The sequence below is a fragment of the Chinchilla lanigera genome, unplaced genomic scaffold, assembly GCF_000276665.1.
Source record: "Chinchilla lanigera isolate Chin_1 unplaced genomic scaffold, ChiLan1.0 scaffold00108, whole genome shotgun sequence".
Lineage (NCBI taxonomy): Eukaryota > Metazoa > Chordata > Mammalia > Rodentia > Chinchillidae > Chinchilla > Chinchilla lanigera.
Window position 1 is genome coordinate 3,118,670 of NW_004955509.1, and position 21,985 is coordinate 3,140,654.

Genomic DNA, 21,985 nt, shown 5'->3' on the forward strand with positions numbered 1-21,985 from the left:
ACTTTCTCTTCTATTCCATTGTGATGCTTCATGAATACTGCTGTCTGGCTGTTTTAAATATTTCAATTAGTTATCCACTTACTGTACTTCTACCCAGAGGCTTAAAGCTAACAGTATAATTTAAAAAGAAAGAAAAAGAGACAGTAAAACATTTCTCTTGCCAAAGCAGTGATGGAGATCAGCACAACTGTGTCAAGGACATTCCTGTCACATATTTTGAGCTCTAAACATACAGCCTTAGGGCAGTTGAAGCAACCCTGGGGAGGAAAGCAATTGCCATACAATGTTCATCAGTGGATAGCTTCTTTTCTGAACTTCTCTCTGCCAGTGTCCAAAAGGTCAGTTATTCTTTGGAAAAACCTGACTTACTCAGTATCTGTATGACTTGCATATATAATGCTGATGAGTTGTATAAGTTCTCCAAATTATTTTCTCAAAATTCAGACTTCATGAGGCTAAGCAATAAAAGTCACAGTAACATTTAATTTGAGATATAATTTATATACAATAAAAAAGAGATCTTAAGAATTCAGTTTGATGAATTTTCACAAGTGACTATCCACAACAAAATATAGACCACTTACATCACTGCAGAATTTTCCCTTTGGTCTTGTTAGAGGCAATCATTTCAAAGGCAAGAACTTTTGATTTCAATCAGTATCGCTATTTTCTCTGTTCCTGACATTCAATAGAATGTGTCTACCTTCTTTGGCTGAACTTAGCTCTTGTTTGCTTGCTTCTTTGTTCTTAGATTCATCTATGCCATTGTGTGTTTCAGTAATTTGTTCTTTTCATATATTGTGACTTAGTAACCTTGTTTTTGTCCCATTCCTTTCTGTCCTCCTATTTCTCTCTTTTGGAATGGGAATACTTACCCTGTGCCTTTGTATGTCAGGAATTTTTAACTTTATCTTGACTTTAAGGAGGCTTACAGTTAGGTTCACCTCAAATCTCAGAGGAGGCATTTGGACTTTGACTTTTCAATAATACTGAAACTATTAGGATTTTGGTAACTCTTAGAGATGCACTAAATTCATTTTGTGTAAAGGCACGTGCATGAATCTTTTTAGATGCAGAGGCAGAATATTGTTTACAGGTAGTTGTCCACCCCAAGCTACATGTGCTCATAGGTGGAGCTTTTGGGAGGTGATTGGGTGATGGGGTGTGATACTGTTCAGTGAATTAGCCTGCTGATGAGTTTATAGCTAAATATGATGTTGAGAAACAATTGTGGTTGGTACTTCCATGGATGCTAAGACTGCATTGGGATGAGGTCACTACTTTATCCAGAAACTAACATCATATTTTGCAGTGTCACCCCCACCCTTTGTACACATCATCACCTTCTCTCTGAACTTCCTTACATCAACTCTACCCTCATCCTAGTGATGAGGTGATTATCACGAAGGATAGATCAAACTCCCATTAAAGCAACTGGTGTAAACACTAAATCTTATTTAATAGCTTGTTTGCAAAGACCTTGTCGAGTTGTAGGGGTTGGAAGACTCTTTCGACAGCTGATCTTGTATCAAGAGGAGGTCCTACCCACCTCCACCTCTGTTGCCCAGCTTAGAAGAAAGTGAATGCAAAAAGAATCTGAAGAGTCTGATGATGATATGAGTTTTACTAAAACTCTGTTGTAACATGTTCAATGCAAAGGTGATTTCTTTCAAAAACCAAAATGGACAAAGGATCTAAATAGACAGTTCTCAAAGGAGATATTCAAGTGGTCAACAAGTACATGAAAAAATACTTATTATAACTGATTGCTGCGGTTGTGTTCAGATGTCCCCCCCAAACTTCATACCATCATAAGTGGGGCTTTTTCAGAGGTGGTTGGATCTAGAGTGTGAGATGCTGACACTGATTCATGGTGCAATGCTAGGCCCAAAGGCACTAGGATTAAGGGTGTGAGTGGTACTCACTCTAAGTAGCCTGGATAAAATACAAGGAAAGAGGTGTTGTTATCCCTTATTGCTTTGCTATCTTCTGTCCACCATGAAACTGTTTCTTCTCTACGAGACCTGTCTTCTACACCAATTCTACACCAATTGACTTCTACACTAAGTCAATTATGGACTGAAACTTCTACAAACTGCAAGCTAAAGAAAGCTTTTCTCCTTTAACTTTGGGTATTGGGTATTTTGTCTTAGCAAACGAGGAAAATAACTAAGACATTGACCATCAGGAAATGCAAATTAGAACCACAATGAGATATCGCTTAGCACCTGTTAAAATGATTGTAATCAGAAATATGAAAGATGACTTTTTTGAGAGGGTAGAAACAAAGCATCTTCATGGACTGTCCGTGTGAAGGTAAATTCATACAGCTATCATGGAAAACAGTATTAAGGAAATTAAAACAGAAAGCTAGAATCCAATTACAACAGGAGTTATAATCCCACTTCACAGTGGGTGTGTGCACCTGTGCCCACAGGTGCATGCATATGTGTATATCTCCAAAAGAATTGAAAGTTGTATGCTGGAAAGATATCTATATTGTCATGTTCATTGTAGCATTATTCACAGTGGCTAAGATATGGAAGCAACATAGCTATCCATCATAAGATAAGCATCAAAAGAAATATTATATATCAGCACAGTGAGATACTACTTGGCCTTAAAAGGAGGAAGATCTTGCAACAGCATGCAGGAACCCATAGACTATATAAATTACATAAGTCAGGCAAAGAAAGGTAAACACTAGAAGATCTCATCTATATGTGAAGTGTAAAAATTGTAACTCATATAAGTAAGAAAGTAGGTTACAAGGTGCTGGGGGAAGGCAGGTATTGGGAGAAAGACAAGATATTGATTGAAAAGTACTAAGTTTCAGCTAGATGTGAGGAGTAATCTTTGTTGACCTATTGTACAGAATGGCTACTATAATAAATAAAAATGCATTATATTTTTGAAAACTGCTAGCAGTGAAGATTTTAACTTTTCTCATTAAAAATATTGATAATAATGTAAACTGATGGATTTCTAAATTAACCTGATTTACTCATTCACATTGTAAATATATATCAACACATCACATACTCAATTAATATATACATTTATTATGAGATTATCACCTTACTCTAATTAAAATGTATATAATCAGAAAGACTAAAAGCAACAAATTCTCGTGTGGAGAATTGGAAAACCTTATACCCTGATGGTAAAAATGCAAAATAAATAGAATATATATTTTTAAACTGCTTATAACTGAAATCTTGTCATTTGTACACACAGACACACATAACAAAATATTACTCCACTACTTAAAATTGAAATCCTATCGTTTGTAGCAACAAGCATGAACTTGGAACATATTATGGTAGAGTAAGCCAGGCACAGAAAGAAACACGCCACATGACTTCAGTCACAGGTAGACTCTAAAGAAGTTAATTTGAAAGAAACAAAGACCAATATAGTAGTTACCAGAGCTTGGGTGTAGAGTGAAGAGGGAATAGGGTGATATTAGTCAACAGGTACAAAGTTACAGTTAGGAGAAATGATTTCTGTTATTCTATTGCATTTCAGGGTGATAACGGTTCACAGTATTCCATTGAACACTTAAAAACAGCTAGAAAAAATTATTCTAAATTCTTACTATGAAGAAACAATGACTGTATGAGGTGACAGATATGGTAAATACCGTGATTGTTTATTATACAATGCATACATGTATTACATTCTACCCCCAAAATATATGTATTTTGTCTCAAGAAGAAAATAAAATGATCAATAATAAATTGACAAATTTTTCAGACAATAGGAAAATAAACACAATATAATATATCTGAGTAAGTCTGTGATCCTACTTTAAAAACAAAACAAATATCAAAATAACAACAAAAAATACTGCTCAGCCTAATGTAGCACTAAAATAGATTTAAGAACTTTTAAAATCCTTCTTTATAGCTGAGTAATATTCCATTATATAAAAGTACCACAATTTTTTTAGCCATTCCTCAGTGGATGGGCATTTGGGTTGCTTCTACAATTTAGCAATTACCAATTGCGCTGCTATAAACATGGGTGCCCATATATAGCTGTGATAAGATGCTTTCAGAACTTCTGTGAAAATACCCAGAAGGGGAATAGCTGGGTTTAATGGGACCTCTAGACCTAGTTTGCTGAGGAATCTCCAAACTGTTTTCCACAGTGGTTTCACCAGTCTGCATTCCCACCAGCAGTGGAGAAGAGTTCCTATTTCTCCACAGCCTCTCTAGCATTTGTTATTGGTTGATTATTTTGAAGATATCAATACATAATACAACAACCAGTGTTAACTTCCTGCCACTTTATCTGTAACTCATTCTTGTGTGTATTTTTCTTATTCTGTTTTGTAAATGGATGTCTGTTTGTTAATATGTTTTCCTTCTTTTATTATTAAATTTTGAAAAAAAGAACTTAAAAAATCCACTAATGTCTAAGAATATCATTCATAAAGTTTCACGTTAAATTAGTCTGGGGTAGGTTATGATAAGAAATACATTCCTGCTCAGATTATTCCAACATGCAGGAAGGTCTGAGAAAGATTGGGTTCTTAGACATATGTATACACAGTTACATGTGCACACACATATGCACTTCAATGTTGAACCTAATATTAATAGTTTTCTCTTGATGATACAATGGCCCATTACTTGCTTATTTTCTTTCCTAGACTAGCATGTCCCTATACTTTTCATAATAAGCAAGATGGTAGGTAATTAAGGCAGTCATTTTTTATACAATATGATTAGTGAATACTAAATACTTTTAGAAAGGACATCTGCTCTATGTGTCTCAAATATTTCACCTGAAATCTTATTTACATAAATAATTTTATGTTAACATATCAGGCCAATTTCTGCCTACTTCACCTGTTTATCACAGATTTCATTAATAAGTAGTATGCTAACAATTACTCATTGTGTACAGATATCAATAATTCAATCAGATCTATTGTTTAATATTCTTTGTTTCAGAACTTCCTGGATTTAAAACCTTCCTGGATTTAAAACCTAAGATTAAAATATTAGGAAAAAATACATTTTGCCTAAAAAGAACATTAAATTTAAATATATGTTCATATAATTTTTCAATTGTTCCTGAGTGATTTTTATCAGTGGTAGAGCCATCAGTTTGTTCACACATATTTTCTTAGATCTGAGCAATGCACTTAACCTTTTCTTTTTCTCTGTTTTAGAACTGAGTTCAAAGCTATGAATTTATTTATTTAGGAAACTACATTTTAGTGAGAAAAAGGAGAACCAAATCTAGAGACACAGTGAAAGTAGGCAACCACAGAGGCCTTCAGAGGGAAGCATGCCAGTGAGGTGGAGCAGTGGATGCTGTATACTACAATAATTGGTGAATGACTCTAATCTATCCATTGGCCCTACCACCCAGAGAGGGTGCCCGGTTAGACACTACTTTAGGGAGGGGACAACTGAGCCTGGAACTAACTCAAGCAGCCACAGGGTTGGCTTCTTCTCAGGGCTTCTAGTGTTGGACTCCCACAGTGGTAGGGTGACAGATATGCATGGGAAACATGCATGTTGGGGGAACTGTGGTCAGACAGTGGTCAAGAGTGTTATAAACTAAACAACTCAGGCCCTACTCCTATGACCAGAAGCCAGCTTCAGGTTGAATGTCTATGGGATTGAAAGTTCCAAAGTGGTACACTGCCCCCGTCCTACTCTCAGCTTGCTGGGATGATTACCACAGATTTGGGATCTGACTGCCTTCTTTGTTTACCAGTGAGAGTAGATTTGCATCTTGAATTGGACACGTCCAAAACAGAGAAGAATCTAGATGATAACCACAGGTTTAAAATCATAGAGAAATTTCTTTCTCTTTTTTTCTTATTGGTCTTTTAAAGCAAATTTGTTCATTAGGGTTTTTTTAATTCCTTCTTTTGTTTTGTTTTTTTTCCAAGTGTGAAGATGTTTTAGTTTTAATTTTTTGTTTCATCTTTTTTTGCTTTTCTTTTCCCCTTCATCTCCTCTCCTGTTTTCTTTACCACTTTCCTGAGGGTTGGGTAATATTTCACTGTCCTTTAGCCTCATGCTTGTTTCAGCAGTACATATACTGAAATTGGAATGGTACAGAGAAGATTATCATGGCCACTGTGCAAGGATGACACATTGTTCTTCAGCCTTGCTTCTAATATGGTTTTTCTTCTTTCATTTTTCTATTTTCCTCTTCTTCCTTTTAAATTTTCTCCCCTTGCTGTAAAATTGCTCAATTGAGTGAATATTTAGTATATAAAATTTTTTGATTTGTCTTACATTCTCATACAACTATAAATCTTATACTTAGTGTTGAAGGTGGCAAATTATTAGTCATCATTCTTTGTAATTTTCTAGTCTATATTTAATAATATTGTTATTATTGATTGTACTACATTAGCCAAGGTGTCATAATAGTTATGATGAACTAATCTTCCTTGTATGCCAATGTGTAGATTGTCTGAGGTGAGGTCCTGAAAAATACTACAGCCAGTACCACAGAACTTGGTCCTAGTTCAAACATGCTGAAAGTGTTCATACTAATAAACACAAGAGGCAGGATCCTGGGACAGACTCAAAGGTGAAAAGCCAGCTACTCCTAGAAGACATCTATGAAAAGTAATCACTTACTTAAGAGGTCTCAATAGTAGTAATAAAGCTAGCTACCATAAGCAATTTACAAGTTTCAACACAGAAAACAAAAATACCAAAAAAATTTTAAAAAATTAAATATCAAAGCAAGATGAAACCCAACACTCCCAACTCACCCAAGGCAAATCTAGGGGACACTGAGGTATAAGAAATCAAAAGCTTCCGAGCTGAACTTTCTGAAGTGGTAGAAGCAGAAGTAACAATATAGATGGAAAACTATTTTGATGAAATCAAAGCAGAAATAATTATATGGATAATTAAAGATGTGATGATCATAGTGAAGGAAATGCATGGTTAAACTAAGGTATATAGAGATATAAAGAAAATTAGGTGTATCTAGGAAAGACAAAAAAATCATGAATGACCAATATGAGAAAGAAATGGATGTCACAAAAACAGATTCAAACAGCTATCCAGGAGATTAAATATTTGATTGAAAGTATGCACAGTACAATCAACCAATGTGAAGATAGAATATCAGATCTAGAAGAAAAAGTTGTAGTTAGTGATCATCAAATGAAAGACTTCTTAAACATAAGAAAGGACCACAGAAGTCAATCCCATAGCTTCTAGACAATGCAAAGGAAAATAGTATAAGATTAATGAGAATCTGTGAAAAAATCAAAAGGTAGCAAAAAGGACATTAAAAACTTATCCATAGAAGTAAATGGAGAAAATTTTCCAATCATAGAAAAAGAATGTGACATACAGACAAGTGAGGCATGTAGAACCTCAAATAGTTGTGAGCAGAAACGCATATGCCAAAGCATATAACAGTCAAGATTCTAGAAATGCAACACAAAAGCAGACTATTAAAAGTTGTTAGAGAAAAGAAATAAATCACCTATAAAAGAACACTTATCAGAATCACAGTAGACTTCTCAACACAAATGCTTAAGTCATAGAGAGCCTGGAGAGATGTATTTCAAGCACTAAAAGAAAACAGCATGCAGCCTAGGTTGATGTACACTGCAAAGTTATCTTTCAAAATTAGTGGATTAATAATGTATTTCCATTATAAAGAACACTTAAACCTCCAAATAACCAAACCAGCACATCAAAACATTGGGAAGGATATTCTACAAAAAGGCAACAATACCAAGAATCCAAAGAGAATGAACATACCAAGCAAAGCAACAATTAAATAGAAGGGAAAGAAAGGTAGACAACTATAGACAAATAATATGACAAGGACATGTAAATACTTTTCAGTCATAAACATTAATTTGAATGGCCTCAATTCACCAATCAAAAGAAAGAGATTTCCAGAACTGATCAAAATGCAAGATTCATCCCCCTCCATTGCGAGAAGGACACCCAGTTCAGAAAGCACCTGGGGCCCAGCAACCATCTGGGCAAGAGGAATGCAATGCCTGAGCCCTTTCCCCTGCACTATGAGAAGGGAAGCCACTGCAGGAAGTGTCTGGGGCCGAGCAACCATCCGTGGTAGAGGAACATAGTGCCTGACCCTTCTCCTCTGCACCCCTGAAAGGGAAGCCAGTGTGGTAAGCACTCAGGGCTTGTCAACCAATTTGGCCAGAAGAATCCAGGTCCTGACCTATCCCCCTACACTGCAGGAAAGGCAGCCAGCCCAGGATGCACCTGGGACCCAGCAACCTGCTCTGATAGAGGAACCCATAAAATGATAAGATGCAGGAACAAAATGCAGTCTCAGACCTCCAGCCCACCCAGATCAAATCTAGGAGACACCAACATAGGACAAATTGGAAGTTACACACATGATATTTCTAAAATCACAGCAAATGAACTAAGGAAACAGCTGAAGGATGCTATAGAGGAAACTGGATCAGAAATAATTTCTCAGGTAAAAAAAGAAGTGACAACCATAATGAAAGAATTGCTCAGCATATATAAAGAAGACATAGATTAAAAAAATAGAGGAATGTAGTAACATGATGGAAAGATTGAATGAACAATACAGGAAAGAATTTGAAGGTATGAAGAAGATTCAAAGAGATATCCAAGAATTAAAAATTCCATTGAAAGCTGGTAAAACTTGAATAAAACTGAAGATGGACTCTCACACCTTAAAGACAGATGATACAAAGAAGAATGATATAAGAATAACAGGTGTCAACAAAACAGCAAGAGTCAACACAAATAACATAAAAAGACTATTTTCAGGAGTAATAGCAGAAAATTTCTCAAGCACTGGAAAAAATGTGACATACCATTAAGTGAGTCATACAGAACTCCAATTAGCCATAACCAAAATAAATCTACACCCAGACATATAATTATTAAGATCCCAGAAATTCAGTGCAAGAACAGAATATTAAAAGCTGTTAGAAAAAAAATAGATCACGTATAAAGGAAAGTTCATCAGAATCACAGAAGTTTTCTCAACACAAACAATCAAGTCAAAAAGAGCTTGCCATGAAGTATTTGAAGTTGTGAAAGAAAGCAACATCCAACCCAGACTGATGTACTCTGCAAAATTATTTTTCAAAATTAATGGCAAAATAAGAAAAACTGAAGAAATGACCACCAAACAAACCTGAAAAGAATACAGAAAGATATCCTAGGCAGAGATAAAAATGACCATAATTCCAAGGACAACAACAGGAAGAAACCACTAAGCAGGGCATGTGAATAAACACAGGGAAAAAGTAGGGAACCAACAGCTGGACAATAATATGACAAAGTTAAGCCAAAACATATCAGTTATAACCATCAATATAAATGGCCATAATTCACCAATTAAAAGAAACAGACTGCCAGAGTGGATCAAGAAATGAAAGTAACAATATTCTGCATACAAGAAACACATTTAATTCAAAAGGAAGTTCATAGACTGAAAATCAAAGGATGGAAAACTATACTGCATATGACAGGAAGGCAGAAAAAAGTAGGGGTGGGTATTCAGTTCACAGACAATGTGAATTTTAAACCAAGAATAATCAAATGAGATAAAGAAGGTCACTACATATTTATTAATGGAAAACTTCCAGAGGAAGAGATAATAATCATAAATACATATGTACCAAATATGGTACATATATGGGAGCACCCAAATATATAAAATAAATCTTAATAGACATGAAAAAATCACATAACTGATAACACAAATGTAATGGGGGACCTTAACCCCCCATTAACACAAAGAGATAGATCAACTACACAAAAAATCAGCAACAAAATAACAGAAATGACTCAAACTTGTGAGAAAATGGACTTAGTAAATGTGTACAGGGTGTTCCACCACACAGCATCAGAATACATATTCTTCTCAGCTGCACATGGGACATTCTCTAACATAGACCACATACTAAGCCATAGAACATGCTTAAGTAAATGCAAAGAAACTGAAATTATCTCATGCATATTATCTAACCATAGTGCAATGAAATTGGAAATTAATGACAAAAAGAACCAAAACAATTCCATAAATACATGGAAAGTAAGTATCAGCCTCCTAAAGAAGCACAGGATCACAGATGAAATTTAAGAGGAAATTACACAATACCTACAATGAAACAAAAATGTAAATACAAATTACCAGCATCTGTGGGATGCAATGAAAGCAGTTGTCAGAGGAAAATTTATAGTGGTGAACTCACAAATCAAGAAAACAGAATAAGAACATATAAACAGCCTAATGCTGCACCTCAAACTTCTGGAAAAAGAAGAGAAAGTCAAGCCCAAAGAATAGAGGAAATTATAAAGATTAGTACAGAAATTAATACATTTGAGATGAAGAAAACAATACAAATAATTAATGAAGCAAAGATTGGTTCTTTGAAAGAATGAATAAAATTGATAAACCCCTAGCCCAACTTCTCAAAAAGGAAATAAAAACCTCAAATTAATGCAGTGAGGAATAAAAAGAGTGAAATCACTATAGATCCTATAGAAAATCACAAGATCATCAATACCTACTTCAAAAATCTTTAGTCTCATAAGATGGAAAACAGAAGAAATGGACAGATTCCTAGATATGTATGAATTATCAAAGCTGAATCAAGAAGATGTAAAAATTTATGAATAACCCAATATCAGTTAATGAAAATGAAAATGTGATTAAAAAGTGCCAATAAAGAAAAGCTGAGGTCTTGAAGTATTCAGAGCTGAATTCTACGAGCAATTTAGAGAAGATTTAATGCTAATAGTCCTTAAATTGCAATGAAATTGAAACTGAAGTAATTCTCCCTAACTCATTTCTGGAGGCATGTATTGATACCAAAACCAGAGAAAGACTCAACCAAAAAAGAGAACTTCTTAATGAACACAGATGCAAAAATATTCAATAAAATACTACCGAACAGTATGCAGCAATAATCTAGAAGATTATATATCATGACCAAGTTTAAACCATCCCAGGAATGTAGGAATGGTTCAATATATGCAAATCAATAAATGTAATACATCATTTCAACAGAACCAAAGACAAAAACCACATGATCATCTCAATAGATGCAGAAAAAGCTTTTGAAAAAGTCCAATGCTCATTTATGATAAAAATCCTACAGAAAATTGGAACAGATGGACTTTACCTCATTCTGATCTAAGCCATCTATGATAAAGCAACAGCCAGCATCATACTATTTGGATAAAAATTCAAAGCCTTCACTTTCGAATCAGGAACAAGACAAGGATATCCACTGTCCTTACTTCTATTCAACATAGTTCTGGAAATATTAGCTAGAGCAATTTGACAAGAGCAAGAAATAAAAAGAATAAGGATAGGAATATGAAATTATCATTAGTCACACATGACATGATGCTCTACATGGAATACCCCATAAACTCCACCAAAAACTTCCTAGAATTAATAAACAAGTTCAGTAGTGTATCCGGATACAAAGTCAACACATTGAAAACTGCAGTAGTTTGAAAAAGGAGAGTGATGGGATACCAGCAACTTTAAAGGTGTCCACTGTTCTTGGATAGGCAGCACCAATATAGTGAAAATGGTCATACTTCCAAAACTTTCATACAGATACGATACAATCCCAATCAAGACACCAATAGTATATCTCACAGAATTAGAGAAAATTTTCTTAAAGTTCATATAGAAGCTAAAGAGAACTAGGATAGCAAAAGTAATTCTGGGCAGCAAGCACAAGGCAGAGGGTATCATAATCCAAGATTGGAAGTTATATTATAAAGCTATCATGTTAAAAAATAGCTTGGTACTGGCAAAGAAAAACAGACTTGATGAACAGTGGAACAAAATAGAAGATGAAGAAACTACTCCAAGAATACTCAGGTACTTCATCTTTGACTAAGGTGCCAAATACCTTCACTGGAAGAAAAATAATCTGTTTAATAAATGGTAATGGGAAAAGTGAATTTTACATGTTGAAGACTGAACCTAGCACCATACCTCTCACAATGAACTAAACTAACAAAGTAGTGGATCAAAGATCTAAATATTAAAGCAGAAATAGTTAATCAACTGAAAGATAGAATAAGCAAAATTCTTGAAGACACATGTATAGACAAAGATTTTATGAATAAACCTCTAATTGCACAGGATATACAGCAATGAACAACCAACAGAGTAAATAGACAACCCGCAGAATGAAAAAAATATCAGCTACTCTTTGGATAGAGGACAAACATCTAGAACATATAAAAATTTAAACAAATCAGAACACAATTTAAAGATCCAAGCTAAAAATGAGCATCTGAAATAAATACACACTTCTCAGATGAAGAAGTAAAAATAGCAAATAAATATATGAAAAAATGTTCAACATCAATGGTAATTTGTGAAATGTAAATTAACATAGGATTGAGATTCCATCTCATTCCATAGAGTGGCTATTAAAACGAAATCAAACAAAAAATGCTTGTGAGGCTATGGGGAATAAGGAAATGTCTTAGATACTTTCTTCTCATTTCTGAGACAAAATATCCAACACCCAAAGTTAGAAGAGGAAAGGTTTGTTTAGCTCAATTTTGTGGAAGTTTCAGTTCATAATCAGCTGGCTCAAAGGCAGGGTGGAATGGCAGGGGGTAACAGGTCATGGCAACAAAGGACAGCAAAAGCAACAAGAGCAAACTGGAAGAGGCAAATCTCCTCCCCCTTATATTGTAGGCAGGTTAACCTGCCCTAGGGTGGGTGCATTACTCACACCTCAAATCCCAGCACTAGACAATGAACCAATCACAAATTCTAGCTTCACCCACCTCCAAAAAGCCCATCCATCACATACCTGCATGAGGCTTTGGTGGGATATCCAGATACAAACCACAACATTCTGCTCCTGGCCCCACAAAGACTCATGCACATAACTTTATGCAGAATGCATTTAGTTAATCTCTTAGAGTTGCCAGAGTTCTAACAGCTTCACCATTGCAGAAAATTCAAGTCCCAAGTCTCCTCTGAGATGTAAAGCAGGCTCTTAGCTGTGAGCCTCTGTACAAATGAAAAGAAAGTTAAATACATCCACCATTCAATGGCATAAGATAGACATTTCCATTCCATAAGTTACAAACAGGGTGACACAAAGTATTGGGACCAAAGTAAGTCCAAAATTCCGCAGGGTAAACATTAAGTCCTGTAGTTCCACATGCAGTATCAGAGGCAATCTGTGGCATGATGTGAACTACCAAGGACTTCGGTGGCTCTGCCCTTATGGTACTTTCAATGTTTGCAGCTCCCACAGCTTTTCTCTTGGGCTGGCTTTGCTCCCTCCTTGCAGGTTTCCTTAGGTGATCCATGTTCCTGGTTTGACCAAACTTCTGGGGTTCCATTGCTCCTTTGGCTTTACACTCACAGCTTCATACACTGCCCCCTTAGGGGCACACTGCCTGGCATCCCAAACCTTCTGAAACCGGGGTGGAAGTCTTTTTAATTCCACAACTCTTGTGTTCTGAATGCACTTAAAACCAGCACCACTCTGGGCATGGTGGCACACTCCTGTAATCCTGGCACCGGGAGGATGAGGCAGGAGAATTGTGAGTTCAAGACCATCCTTGACTACAAAGTGAGCTCAAGGCCAGCCTGAACTTCATAGTGACACCCTGTCTCAAAAAGACAAAAAAAAAAAAAAAAAAGTAAAACCAGTACCACATGGATGATACCAAAGTCTGCTGCAGGCTGGAGCAGTAGCAAGGCTTCTCTTTGTCTTGGCTCTAGGGGTGGAGTAATTAGACTGCTGAGAACTATAAATCCAATTCTGAGGAATAAATTTTCTATGCTGCCACCATTCTGGGACATGGTGCAGCCACTGACATTCTGGAATATGGTGAGCATATCACCATTCAGGAACATAGCGAGGGTGCTGCCCATGTGAAATGTGGTGAGGCCCCTGCCATTTTGGAACATGGTTGTCTGTGGCAAATTCTTTCACTTTTGGAATTTTGAGACTGCAAAGGGTTGAGTCCTGTTGCTTCTTGTGATGCACTCAGACTATCTTTTTTATTCTTTTGTTTCTTTTCATCAATCAAGATCTCCTCTGCTCGATCTTTGCCACCCACAGCTTTACTGGAGCTTCCTTTCTGACCAAACTGAAAACGCTTTAAATTATTCTTCTGAGCTCTTTGCTATTGATTCTCAACATAAAACTGGCTAAAAGTCCCCAATAGTACCCATGCCACCACATCAACAATTGACTGCTTGAAATTTGTTCTATAAGATTAGTTAATCCATCACCCTTAGTCTCAGTCTCAGACAAATTCTATGGACATGAGGAAAATGCAGACAAACTTTTTGCCAAGCCATAACACACATTGTCTGGAGTCTAACAACCAATGTAGTCTTTCTTCCCAGCAGAAACCTCCAGAGCGTGGTCTTTAACAGTAGGATTTCTATCAGTCTTCAGGTCTTCTGAACTCTGACTAGAATCTCCTATTCAGAACAGCATAAAGTTTTCCAGTGCTACACTTTCAGGTGACACCTCCAAACTTTTCCAAATTCTTCCCACAAGCCATTCCCAAAGGCTCGTGAACCCCATGGTCAGGTATAGTGACAGCAACCATTCCACTTCTCTAGTTCTAAATTATCTTTTAGATACTTTTCTTGTTGCTAAGACAAACTACCCAATGCACAAAATTAAAGGAGGATTGATTTATTTAGCTCAAAGCTTGTGGAGGTTTCAGTCCACAATCAGCTGGCTCCAAGGCCAGATGGCATGCAGAAGGGTAAGTGTTCATGGCAGTTGAAGATACAAAACAAGATTGAAAGGGGGAAAGACAAGCCTTTCCCTGCCTTATATCATATACAGCCTACCCCTCCTAGAGCAGGGGTAGCACTCAGACCTCCAATTCCAGCACTAGAAAACAAACCAGTCATGAACTCCAGATTCAGCCACCTCCATGACGGCATGAGGATTTGGGGGACATCCAGAACAAAACATAATAGGAACATTACTCCATCACTGGTGGGAATTTGAATTGGTACAACTACTATGGAAATCAATTTGGAGATTTCTTCAGAAACTATATCTAGATGTTTCATTTACGCAGGTGTGCACCTTCTGTGTATCTTCCTGAATGAGTTAAAAGCATCATATCACAGTGATATATGCATACTCATGTTTATAGCAGCATAATTTATAATAGCTAAATATTTGAAATAGCCCATCTGCCCACCAACAGAAGAATGCATAAAGAGAACTTGGAATTTATAGACAAGGGAGTATTAGTCTGCCATTACAAAGGATCAACTTGAGTCATTTTTAGGTTAATGGATGCACTTTGAGACCATAATATTAAGTAAAATAAATCAGACACACAAGTTTAAATACTGCATTGTTCCTCTTGTGTGAGAAACACAGTGGGTAAATAAGGAGCAAGACAGAGGATAGATATTTGGACATAGAAGAACATATTCAAATGGGAAGGGTAATAAGGGAGGGGAAGGGGGAAGAGAAGGAAGGGAAAAGGGATTTTAAAGGAGAGAGAATGGTAGGGAAAAGTAGAAATAATTATTTTGTAAATGAGGAACCCAAGTATGTTTCAAGGAAGGGGAGAGAAATGGGAAAAAAGAAGAATTAAGACATATTATCCAAATTCCTTATGATAGATTTGATCACTATGTATGGAAAATATGTACTAATAAAATTTATACAACAAACAAATACAACAACCTCAATAAAAACAAATCAGCCACATGATGGTTATAACAAAGATCAAGAATAGAATGTGCAAAGGCCTTGAGAGATCAACTTAAAAAAATCAGTATAGCTACAGAGTAAGGAGGAAAGAAATCAAGAGGTTCAGAAGGCAACAGGTCATGCATTGTAAGTCATTTGGAGATTTATTGTCTTTATCTTAAGACAAATGGGAAGCCATTGAAGAATTGAAACAGAAGAATAAAATAATGTAACTTAATACATTGTTTCAAATTTATTCCATAAGAATAAATTTGAATAAGTTTGGAAAGAGCAAGCCAAACTTTGGGAATGAAATTTAATTAGGGGAGACAAAAAAGAACACTATTGCAGTGGTTCAAGAAGAAGACAGTTGAGTACAGCATTTTGAGTTTGACTTATCTCTAGAAAATAGCATTAACAAGCTTTGACTATAAATTGCATAGAGAGCAGAGAAAAGTAGGTTGTTTCAAGAATGATTCCTGGATTTTTGTCCTCAGAAAACAAGTAGGTGCTAACATAATTTATCTACATGCAGGAGAGTAGAGAAGCACATTGATTGGATGTAAGTGGGTGTGATATATGCATACTCATGTTTATAGCAGCATAAGAAATATTTTGCTGAATAAGCAAATCTCTGCCACATATGTTAATGTGAAATGGTGTTGGGGATATGGACAAAATAGAATCCTTATTCTATGATGGAAGAATGCAAGCTATTATAACTGCATTGGAAAATAACTTGACAGTTTTGTACATGCTTAGACACCTCTGAGATATCTAATAAAGATATCAAGTACCTAGTTGAATGCATTGGTTTGGACTTCAGAAATTAGTTAGTTTGACAGTAATCAGAGTACAGAAAATATATAAAATTATGTGACCTGATTCATAGAGGGTGAGTCAAGTGTAAGACCTGAGCACCATCAGTATTTAAAATTTGCTTGGATGACAAATATCTCACAAAGAGATGAAGATGTACCCAGAGAGGTAGAGAAAATAATCAAAAGAGTTTTATCACAGAAGTTAAAAGAAAATAATATTTTATGAAGGAAGAAGACTATATTTGATCTATGTCCATAAATCAGGTGAGAAGAAAATTAAACAGTGCTTATTGGTTGTAACTATATGAGGGATATTGAGACCATAAAGAAGTCACTGTAGTTAAGTGTTGTGAGCAGAAACTTCACTGGAGTAGAAAAATGAATCAATACTCAAGGATAATACATTTACATCTACTAAATTGTTCATATTATTTAGGTTGATTTGTTTTATGACAGAATGTTTCAAAATGGTATATATTATTAATAGAACAGAATGTGTATTCTACAATTTTTGGAAGGAGTGTTGTAGTGATGTGATCTAGGTAAGTTTGTAAATTTTATGTTTCGAGTCCTTTATATCTTCACTTTTTATATGCTCTGTATCAGTCAGTAAGGGGGTTATATCAAAATGTCTGAATAATGGTGAATTTATCTAAATTTCCATTAAGTTCAGCCAATTTTTCCTTAGTGTAAGTCCATCCAATGTTAACATTATGTATATGCATACATGTGTATTTATATGTAGGCTTATTTTTTTGGAGAAAATATACAAGTGTATCATTAAGAAATTCCTTCTCCTGGTAGCCACATCTAAATTAAAAGGGAGGCTCAGACATCCAATTAATTGTGTATACAGGACAAAGAGGAAATCTTTTGCTGAATAAGCAAATCTCTGCCACATATGTTAATGTGAAATGGTGTTGGGGATATGGACAAAATAGAATACTTATTCTATGATGGAAGAATGCAAGCTATTATAAATGTATTGGAAAATAACTTGACAATCTTTGCACCAGGACACAAATTCAAGCATAATTATAGAATCATTTTTATAGTATCATTTTTAAACACCACAAAACTATAAGTAACCAAAGACTAAAGACATAAATTTTCACTATACACATCATGGAATGTTATGTAAAATAAATGATGTATGTCTACATCTAAAACTGGATGAACCATCAAAATAAAATATTGAGTCAAGGAGCAAGTCAAAATTACCATGTCAGTTATACAATTTTCAAAAAGCTCAAAATTGAAAGAAGTTTAACAGTTATACAAAGGAATGGATAATTACAAAATTAAAGATAATATTTGTTCCTTTGGGAAAATGTTTAAATGAGATGGGAAAGAACTCACACTAGATCTTGGTTAAAACCATACTACTTTGTAGATTGCATTTCATAGGCATTCATTTTATTATTATGTTTCCTATCTTATACATATTTAGCACATTTTATATTATTAAATAATTAACATTTACACATATGTAATTGTAAATTATGCTTTGAAAGTTAAAAATAAACCTTTATATACAAACATCATTTTGAGGGACCTTGGCTATGATGAAGAGAGATTTGTTCTTGGAAATGGTTGAAGGCCAGAAATAAATTTTACATTTTTTTTGATAGTGGCAGAAGTTAGAACACGTTTGAAAGGTGATGAATGATCCACTAGAAAAGATGAATTTGAAGCTTTATGTGTGGAAAAGCAGAACTGTTCTTGAGAAGGGCAGCAAGGATGGGGTAAAGTGTATACATGCACGGACTGCTATTAGAATCAATAATAATTTAATAACAACTAATTACAACAGGGAATGAGCAGATGGACCACAAAACCTTGTTTCTGTTAAAATTATTTGACTCTTAAACTAATACATTGACTCTACTAAAAACACAAGGAAGAAAAGGAAAATGGTTATCATCACTCATAACTACTTTATTTCATAAAAATGGAGCTTTATACCAGGTATGAATTGAGACCTTGTTGTCTGGCTTTACATCTAGAAAAACAAAAGACTCAGTTACATACTGATGGTTCAAAAGCAGTTACTACCTTTTCTTGTCAATTCTCTCAAGGACCCATAAGCTTGCTGCTTGTCCCTGCCACCTTGATGTAGAGAAGGAGTTTAAATAGGTAACAACTAGTACTATCTCTGAGACTAACTGGAAATCTTCCCCTTTTCTCTTTTTAGCGAGGCCTGGGAAAGTAGTAATTCCAGATTCATTTCTTATTCTCCCTTCTAGTACTATGAAAAGCCTACACCATTAACATTTCCAAACACATTTTTCATGATTTCATGAGGAGTAGAAAACCATAATAGGAACATTTTTGGGACTTTTACCAAGTTTCTTTTAGATTCTCAGAATATATAGGGCAATGCTTATTTTCACTATGAGTTTGTATTTCTATAGAGAAAAAAATCATATGCAATTAAACATTTGGGCACTTTTACAAAGTTTTACTGGAGAATTTAAACCAAAATGAGAACTAATTTTTGTAAAGAAAATGCTTCATATTGTGTTTATAAATGTAAAACATATTAACTTTTTTGTTTATAAAAGTATATTAAAGAACAAATCTCACCATATATTAAGCTGGAGCAGGTGTAGGGCCTTGAAGAAATCACAAGAATTCAGGAGCTTATCTTTAGATTTTTTAAAATCTAGAATCTTGACTAATATGTTGACCAAATAAAATTATAGAAAAGTGATTATAATCCATATGCTCCTCTTCTCAAATTATGATACATATATTCTACTTGATAATATTCCCCCAAATTATGTGTTTGCTTAATGTTTTCTCTTCATGTCATTCAAAATAATAATTTTCAGGTTGCATACTCTTGGGACAAACAGAGGTGAAGTGATCTGATTTAGACTGAGTACAAGATAGCCTTTCTCCACAATAGGAATCTATCTATCTATCTAGAAAACTGATATGATTCTATGATCAGTTTATACAGGGCACATTTTTTAAACATTTCCTCCTGAAAGACACCAGCCTATACTAACACGTAAGAATAGTCAGTTTTTTTTTCTACTTAGCCAAGCCAAGAGAATAGCAACATATAATTAAAGGCAAACAGAAACTGTATAAATTCAGCAGCGCTAAACTTGTTCACAGCCATTGTTATCTAAATGTTCCACCTTTTCTTGAGGTTGTATAGTTTTATTGTTTCAATTTTTGTGCTGCATTTTCAGCTAATTTTTATGTCATATGAGACTTAATTAAATATTCTTTATTGGTTTGTAGATGTTTACTTCTTCCAAGACCATTTGTTGGACAGCCTATTTTCATCCATTGAATATACAATGATTATTTTTCAATTTATAATAATTTTTAAATATAAATTGTGCATAGTTGTGTTGGTCTATTTCTGGATTCTCCATTATGTCCCTGTTCCAACTTTGGTACATACGAATCAAGAAGACAGTCCCACCAAATTCTATTATGTATTGCTGAGGTCCTGAGATCATGACAAACTACCCTTATTTATTCTTTTAGAGTATTTTTACATCTGTTTGTATGTAATGTCCATAGGTTTTAGCTGAATTTAGTGAGAGGAAAAGAGAAAACAGATCTACTTCATATTCCTGGAAATGTAGTAACAAGAAAGCAAGCTTGTAAAAGCTATTCAGGATACTTTATATATGCAGACCTATTCATGTGATTTTACTGTCAAATCCTATGTAGCAATATTTTGCCCTAACAAAATCTTCCAGCTTGTTCTATTAGTCACCAGCATCTAAGCATATCGTAAAACTTTGATAGAATAACAAGATACTTTATCTTGCTGTAAGTATTCTTCAGAACATTTTGAAAAGGCTTCTGTAGTTGGTAAGAAAATCATATTTGATTCATCCAGATCTTTAATTTCAAGCAACTTGCTTAATGGAGATTAAATAATTTTTTTAGCAATGTGTGTTATCTTTCAAATTTCTGAAATTTATTCTGTAAATTAATTAAAAAAAAATTATGACCAATCCAAACTAACAGCTCCATTAATCATCCATCATGAGTTAAAAAAAGTTGTAATAAAAGTAAAATTACTGATCAAAGTAAGTAACCCAATTAGAAAGAAATGTACTTTTTAAAGTTTGGCACAAGTGATATATATAGGCTAGAGGAATATCCATTAGTTGGGCTCAAATTCCAAGAATGCATTCATGAGTTACAAAATTTAGTCAATTAGAGAATATTGGGTTCAAACTGTTTTTTTTTTTTTGGTTCTTTAGAAATTTTGTGTGAGCCAATTATTACAGAATATATTAAGTCCCAGGCAGCAGGTTCTATTGTTCTTCAAATAAAACTGGAAATATTTCTGAAAAGTAATTTTAAATATAAAATTACATACAAATATGTATTGCTGAGGCATTTTCTTTTAATTTTTATTTTAAAAATATCTTAAATTTATATGAATATTGCACAACTTAATCAACTCCTAAATAACTTTTACCTGAATTTTTTTAACATTTGCCACATTTGTCCTCCCTTCACTCTCCGTTTAACATATTAAAATGATAAACACTCTATTTTATAACACAACACATGTAAAGGTTGTATTTATAATTTAACATTTATTTTTATATTTTGTAATAGCATAATATGGATTATTAATCTTTCTAAGTTACTGAGAACTTAGAAACATGATTCTTCATTTGCCAGCAACATGATTCTTCATTCCTAAGTAATTTAGCATACCCATCCTAAAGAAAATATATTCAAGGGGCTGGGGATTTAGCTCAGTGGCAAAAGCGCCTGCCTGGCAAGCGCAAGGTCGTGAGTTCGGTTCCCGGTACTGGAGAAAAACCAAAAAAAAAAAAAAAAAAAAAAAAAAAAAGAAAATATATTCAAGTAACAGTACTATCATCAAATTTCAAGACTTAAACACTAATGAAATATGTTAATCATATATAGTCCATATTCAAAATGTTCAAAGGGCACTACTGGCATTCTTTTTAATGCTTTCCTCCTGATGGCCCAGGACACTGTTCAGTACCACTACTGAATTTAATGGTCACATCTCTTTATATGGAAGATCTCCTCAAAGAATACACCAGTTGTTTTTTATACCAGTCCTCAATTTATGTTTGTCTGATGTTCTCTTGTGGTTTGCTTTTGTTAATTCTTTCATTTATTTATGTTGTGCAACAACACGTTTTGATACATGTGTACACAATTTGATGGATAAATCATGCTGATTCACATTTAAATTATCTCACATATTTATTTGTGGTAAGAACACTTAAAATCCTCATTCTTTTCTATAGTCTCATAGTACCTGTTATAGTCAGGGTTTGCAAGGAAAACAATTTCGTACAAGACACATAGTTTATAGGATTATTTTATAATAGTCATCTAAAGAGTCAAGGGCAAGAGTGCAGCAAATCTTTTCACACACTACAGACCCAAATAATCCAGCTGAGATCCTGGATCCCATAGCAATGTTCTGCATGAG